Below are 7,479 nucleotides of genomic sequence, written 5' to 3' on the forward strand. Positions count from 1 at the left end.
GCCTGGGTTCGATCCCTGGTCGGGGAACTTGATCCCATGTGCATGCTGCAACTAAGGAGCCCACCTGCCACAACTAAACATGCCACAATGAAGATCCTGTGTGTTGCAACTAAGACCCGGCACAGCCAAAATAAATAAATAAATATTTAAATAATAATAATAATAAAAATAAATTAAAGGACAATAAAGAGACATAAGAACTAAATGCAAAATATGATCCTTGATTGAATTGGGGTTAGGAAAAAAATTATAATGGACATTATCAGGATAATTGGGGAAAATCGAATGTGATAAATGAAATATATGAAACTAGATAATGTGATTGTATCAGTATTAAACAGGCAGGTTATTGGCATCCCAATTTTACAGGAAACAGGATCAGAGAGAGGTTACTACAAGGTCTCATTGCCCCAAGCGGCTGTCTTATTCAGCCCCCCAGTGCTGAAATGTCTCCTCCATTCACTTGTTGGTTCTCAAAGTCTAGGATGTTCTTGGTAGGATCTGCTTCTCAGCAGAAACGCCTGTTGCCTCCAAGTGTTTTTTTCACCCTAGCAGCACCCTGGCTTATATGACAACCCAGGCAACAGCTTTGCCTGTTACATGAAAATGAGGTGGCAGTGCTTATATTCTTTTTTTTTTTTTGCGGTACGCGGGCCTCTCACTGTTGTGGCCTCTCCCGTTGCAGAGCACAGGCTCCGGACGCGCAGGCTCAGTGGCCATGGCTCACGGGCCTAGCCGCTCCGTGGCATGTGGGATCTTCCCAGACCGGGGCACGAACCCGTGTCCCCTGCATCAGCAGGCGGACTCTCAACCACTGCGCCACCAGGGAAGCCCTAAGTGCTTATATTCTTAAGAGTTATAGACTTTCTGTGTTTCCTTTCCCGTGTTTTCCATTGTTAAAAAAAATAATAATAATACGGGACTTCCCTGGTGGCGCAGTGGTTAAAAATCTGCTTGCCAACTCAGGGGACACAGGTTTGATCCCTGGTCTGGGAAGATCCCACATGCCGCAGAGCAACTAAGCCCGTGCGCCACAACTACTGAGGCTGTGCTCTAGAGCCTGGGAGCCACAACAACTGAGCCTGCATGCCGCAACTACTGAAGCCCGCGCCCCTAGAGCCTGTGTTACGCAACAAGAGAAGCCACTGCAATGAGAAGCCCGCACACTGCAAGGAAGAGTAGCCCCTGCTCACCACAACTAGAGAAAGCCTGAACGCAGCAACGAAGACCCAATGCAGCCAAAAAAGATAAATAAATAAAAATAATAATATAAGCCAGGAAAATCACTAGAAAAGTAAACTTTTTGCCTTTTTTTCTTTTTTCTTTCTTTTTTAGCTGTACTGTGTGGCATGCGGGATCTTAGTTCCCTGGGCAGGGATCAAACCCGTGCCCCCTGCGGTGGAAGCATGGAGGCTTAACCACTGGACCACCAGAGAAGTCCCAGGAAAACATTCACTTTTGATAGGAATATATTAGGACATCTCATATCCTCAGGTGTACAGGTGATCATTTTCAAAAATGTTAGAATGAAGGGAAAACAAAACTGTTAATGACAATTATTATAATCAACATTTATTGAGGGTTTACTTGGCGCCAGCCACTCTATTTCATGTACTCAAGCCTATAAGTACTATTATATTGCCTCTTTTACTAATGAGAAAACTAAGACTCGGAGAGGGAGGGTGACTTACCTCAAGGTCATTAAGCTCATTAAATGGTGGAGTCAGAACTTGAATCCAGGTCTTCTGACTCCAGGACCTGTGCTCTTGACCATTCATTAGCCTCTGCCTAAATTGCAATCCACTCTGCCTTGCTATGTTATACTCTTTTGCTCTCTTGTTCTGAGTCCATGAAAGAGAAGCCTGTCTTCCCTCTGATTATCAGTAGAATGTTCACAACCCCCATACAACATCTCTTGGGATATATCTTTAATTATGAGTCCATTTCTACAAAGGTCAGAGTTAAGATGGAAAAGCCATTTCTTTTCTTTCTTTCTTTTTTAAATTTATTTACTTTAGTTAGGCTGTGTTGGGTCTTTGTTGCTGTGCGAGTGGCATGTGGGATCTTCCTGGACCAGGACTCGAATCCGTGTCCCCTGCATTGGCAGGCGGATTCTTAACCACTGCACCACCAGGGAAGCTCTCTTTCTTTCTTTCTATTTTTTTTTTTGGTCGCGCCATGTGGCATCCGCCCCCCTGCAGTGGAAGCTCAAAGTCTTAACCTCTGGACCATCAGGGAAGTCCTGCCATTTCTTTTTCTTTTTTTTTCCTTATTGTCACAGAGGAATCTTTGGTAGAAAGTTTGAGTAAACCATTTTTGTGCTCTTAGGTAATGAGAATAGGGAGAAAATGCACCTTTTTCACCTAATTACAATTTAAAATTCTAAAGCATTTGAGATTTCAAATGTTAAACTTCACAGATGACTTGTCAATTGAGGAAAAGCTACTTATTTAGCTTTGAATCAAACAGATCTCTTTAGTATTTTAAGCTGTTTCTGTTCAGTGAGATCCCAAAGGGGCCTCTCCACACAGTGAAGTCTAACTTCCCCTGGCATGAGGCCAGGAAGCTGTTTCTGACAGTTATTCATTACCACACCCAAGAGCATTTTAGAACAGTAGTGGAAGGTAATCCCAGAGCCAGTTGGGACTGTGTTCTCAGAGACACTGGAGAGGGAAGTGTCTGAGAGAGTTGAGATTTGGAGAAATGAGAGAGGTTACAGAAAGGTGGAAGATAATGCAAAGGAAAAGAGAAGGAAGAGAGGCAGGCAGCAGGGAAGTACTCAAGGAAGAGTGAAGAAAGGAGTTTATGTTGTAGCAAGAGTGAGGTTCGATTAGATTTTAAAAGAAAAGAGTTATGGATTTGACGATTTATTAAATGCAAAATAAATTGTATAAACAGCTGGGAAGTTTTTCTTTAAAGATCTACAAATAAAGAATAAATTAAAATGCAATAAAATAAAAAATTAAAGATAGGTAAATGCAAAGTACAATGAGGATGAGGAAAACAAAGATAGATGCCAGCTTATACAGGTAGAAGAAATGACAGAATTTGAAAAACCAACACTTGCAACCACCAATGCAAAAATTGATTCAGGAAGGATCATCAGTGGATGCTAAAACCAATGGGTGCAAGACTATGGGAGTACAGGATATTCCCATGATTTCAAATAATCACTCTACTTCTTATTAGTTTACTAATTAATTACAAAGGGCAAATAATGTACCTCTATTTTTTAAAAATAAATAAATTTATTTATTTTTTATTTTTGGCTGTGTTGGTTCTTCATTGCTGCGCTGTGGCTTTCTCTAGCTGCGGTGAGCGGGGGCTACTCTTCGTTGTGGTGCATGGGCTTCTCATTGCGGTGACTTCTCTTGTCGTGGAGCACGGGGTCTAGGAGCGTGGGCTCAGTATTTGTGGTGCACGGGCTTAGTTGCTCCGTGGCATGTGGGATCTTCCCAGACCAGGGCTCACACCCGTGTCCCCTGCATTTATTTTTTTATTTTATTTTTTTTTTTGTACCTCTATTTTTTAAAAATAAATTTATTTATTTATTTTTTATTTTTGGCTGTGTTGGTTCTTCATTGCTGCGCTGTGGCTTTCTCTAGCTGCGGTGAGCGGGGGCTACTCTTCGTTGTGGTGCATGGGCTTCTCATTGCGGTGACTTCTCTTGTCGTGGAGCACGGGGTCTAGGAGCGTGGGCTCAGTATTTGTGGTGCACGGGCTTAGTTGCTCCGTGGCATGTGGGATCTTCCCAGACCAGGGCTCACACCCGTGTCCCCTGCATTGGCAGGCGGATTCTTAACCACTGTGCCACCAGGGAAGTCCCCAAATGGAGAAACCTAGCAGGCAAACATCAGCGTCATCTATAATGTGACATTATGTGTCTCCAGCAGCAGTACAATGGGAAGTATACAATATCACCTAGGCAATATTCTTGCTAAAAATGTTTAACCTGAATCTAATCATGAGGAAAGAATCAGACAAATCCAGATTTCACAGGACATATTATGGTCTGTGCTCTTTAAAGTATAAATGTCATAAGAGACACACACACAAATATGAGGACCTATTCTAAATTGAAGCAACTGAAATGACACGACAGTTAAATGTGATGTGTGAGCCTTGATTGAATCCTGGATCAGGAAAAAATATATATGATGTACATTACTGGGACAGTTGGTGAATTTGAATACAGACAGGGTATTAGATAATACGATCATAATAATGTTAAATTTCTTGGTGTGTTAACAGTACTGTGGTTTTGTAAGGGAATATCTTAGTTCTTAGAAGACATATTTAAGGGTCAAATGTCATGATCTCTGTAACTTACTTTCAAATGATTAAGTAAAATAAATATTAATAAGTAAATGGATGTATACATATAAAGTAAATGTGGCAAAATGATAACAATTAGTGAACATGTGAAGGGTAAATGGGTATTCATTGTACTATTCTTTCAACTTCTCTGAAGTTTTCAAGCATTTCAGAATTTTTAAAATATAGATAAAATTGTTTGCTTTAGATATTTAGATTCACCCCTTTCTCAAGACAAGGTTAGGGTCTTAAGGTCTCTGGAATTCTCTGATTCATTTTAGGACTCCGTTATAATTCTTCAGAAAATTCTAAAGCACATGTTAATGAACACCACCTAGGATGTCAAAACATTTTGTTTAAACCGGTGGAAGAAAGACAAGTGGCAACAATTCTAGATTTTGAAGGAAACCAAAACCCAAAGAAAGGTGGCTTGTCTCCATTTTTGGGTGTGGGGCTTGGTGGCACAACTTCCTCTCTTTCACCATTAGTCATTCCCTTATAAAGAGCAAGTCACTCATGCACCTGACATCCAGGAACCAGGCTTGGGTATTGGCTAAGCCTCTGTCCATGGATTGAAGAGAAAGCAAAATAAAACAAAATATGGTAAGGGAGATAACCTAGAGAGCTACACCTGGAGCTCAGTTCTTCAGGGGCTGATTGTATTTTGTGTGAGACTAATCCTGCCATTTGAAGAGAAAGAGAGCAGGACTGCAGAATCCAGGCAAGGTGGGGATGGGCAGGAATGCTTCTCAAAACTGCCTTTTATGACACCTAGCTGTAGTCATTTATAAGCAGGGGGTTGGCAAAACATTTTTTAAAGATTCATAAAGCAAGTAATTTTAATTTGTCTTAGTTTAAAAATTAATATAACGTTTCATGATATGTTTCAGAGGAGCAAACAGCATCTTGAAATGCAACAATAATAGGGAGTCACAATGCTGAGAAGGGTAAGAATCACTGGCATTAAGATACCATAGTGAAATCCTTCATTCATTCATTTATTCATTAAAAATACATTTATTATCTCTACTGAGTAGCCTGTAGCACGCTAGACCTTGGGGAATAAACAAAAAGTGTAGTAAAGTGTTTAACTGAAAAGGAAGACAGGTATCATAAAACAATCAGAGACCTTACACAGATGCTCATGGATGCAGCCCATGCAGCCAAGGACCACACCTGGGCTCTACTGACTCGAGGCTGATCCACCTTTATGTGCCATTTTCCCTCTTTGGGACGTACTTAGAGATGTGGGACCATGCTTAATCTGTTGTTCTGGTTTAAACTGCTCCACTGCTTTCTTTTCTAAAGATTAAGCTTTGAGTGCAGCCTCAAGACTCAAGGGAAACAGAGTGATTATGAGCCCTCCCACAGAACCCTGGTGCTCAATGGATTCCCTCTAATCAGACAACAATGCACATCACCGCTCCAGATGAACTACCATGAAAAAAGGGTCAATGTATTCTGTGAAACTCTGTGCATGGGGAAGCTAAGAATGTCTGATGTCCTTGGGATAGTGATGATATTGAGGCGAGGCTAGGAAAAGAGCTGCAATACATACAAAAATATCCCTTTGACTTTAGTCCCTTGTGGGCTACACACATTTCTACGTGGACCTACTTATTTCCTTCTTACCAGAAGCACCTGCTATTCCTGTCTCCCTGGGAACTTGTGGCCCCCCTCTCGCCATTTGAACAGCCTTGGTCCTGACCTGTGGGCATGTATGTGTGAGGTGTGTGGCCAGGGGGTATGAAAGTGAGGGGAGAGAGGACCTCTTTGTGAGTCAAAAAATAAAATGTTAAAAGGTACTGAATCTGTGATCCTGCCTTACTTACCCTCCTGCTCTTATGAGACCGGTTTCTGCTTTTCTGTCTTCCTGGCTGGGTTGAGAAAAGGTGGTTCTGAGAGAGCTCAAACCTTCTTTCCAACCTTTCACAAGCAGAGTAGACAGAGAGAGATTCTTGCAGAATGTAAGTGACTGTGACAGTACAGGGGCAGCACACAGAGGCACGTGTTCATTATGTATGGCTGGAGAAATTATCTGTCTCCAGGGGGACATGTTTCACTGTGCATTAGCTTCTCGCTGCTTCCTTCTTCCCTATTTCTCTGCCCACTCTCTCTATCACTTGTCCTTCTGAATCTCCCTTCCCACTCCCTGACCCACACCCCCATTCACAGTCCAGCTCTGCCCATCAATGTCTCCATCCATCTTCTCTGCCACGACCCGTCTCCCTCTCCTCTTTGCTCAATCTCACTCTTGCTGTCCAGGAGTCGCTTTTCTGTCTCATTTGTCTCTTGTTTTCTCTAGCTCACTTTCTCGCATTCCATCTGTGTTTCCCTCTGTAATACCAGTTTTTTGGGTACCCTGAAGCTAGCAATAACCTTTTCTTGTTACATTAATGTCCATAAGCAGCACTTGGTTTATTGATTGATTAGTTTTTATTTAAATTCTGTGGAGGAAAGAGAAGGGAATTTTTATAAAGTGAGAGCAGAGAGAAAACATGAAATCAAGCAGAGAGATAACAGAAAGAAGGGGCATCCTGAGAAGATGGGGGTGGGGCTGATATAGGGGGAGGCATCAGAAGGGGTTGAACCCACAGTGTCTAATTTCCTTTCACATAAACTGGTTCAGATCTTCACGGCTGATGACAGCTAAGTCTGGATTATAAAGTGTGAAGTGCCAAGTTAGGCTTGGCACCTGACTCAGAGGCAGAGCTTCAGGGAGAAATGAGTTGGGTTAAATAAACCCAAGAAGCTGATGTGGGTAGAATTTCTGCCTGACCCATTAACAACGGCGAATGGGACGTTTTAGAAATGGTTTTTATTGAAATGCTTCAGTGGGGCATAGCCCCGAGAAGCAAGAACTTGGCTGTGAGGCCAGGCCTGGGGTGAACTGTGGGGATGTGGAGAGTCGGCTGATGCAGGGGTGGGGGGCGGCCTGGGTCAGGCAGGAGGTGGCAACAGCTGCTCATCAGAGCAGTTGTGACTGCTGTGTTTGCTCTCTCATCTTGCCCGCTATAATTAAAGCTTTCCCAATACGATTCTGGCTTCCTAAAGGGAAACTAGAATTTAAAAAACAAACAAGAAAAAATACCCCCAAATAGCAGAGATGCTTAGTTGCAATATACATGTTTTATTTTTAAAATAAATTTATTATTTAAAAAAATT

Source organism: Neophocaena asiaeorientalis, unplaced genomic scaffold (genome assembly GCF_003031525.2).
Source record: "Neophocaena asiaeorientalis asiaeorientalis breed wild unplaced genomic scaffold, Neophocaena_asiaeorientalis_V1.1 scaffold27, whole genome shotgun sequence".
Taxonomy (NCBI): domain Eukaryota; kingdom Metazoa; phylum Chordata; class Mammalia; order Artiodactyla; family Phocoenidae; genus Neophocaena; species Neophocaena asiaeorientalis.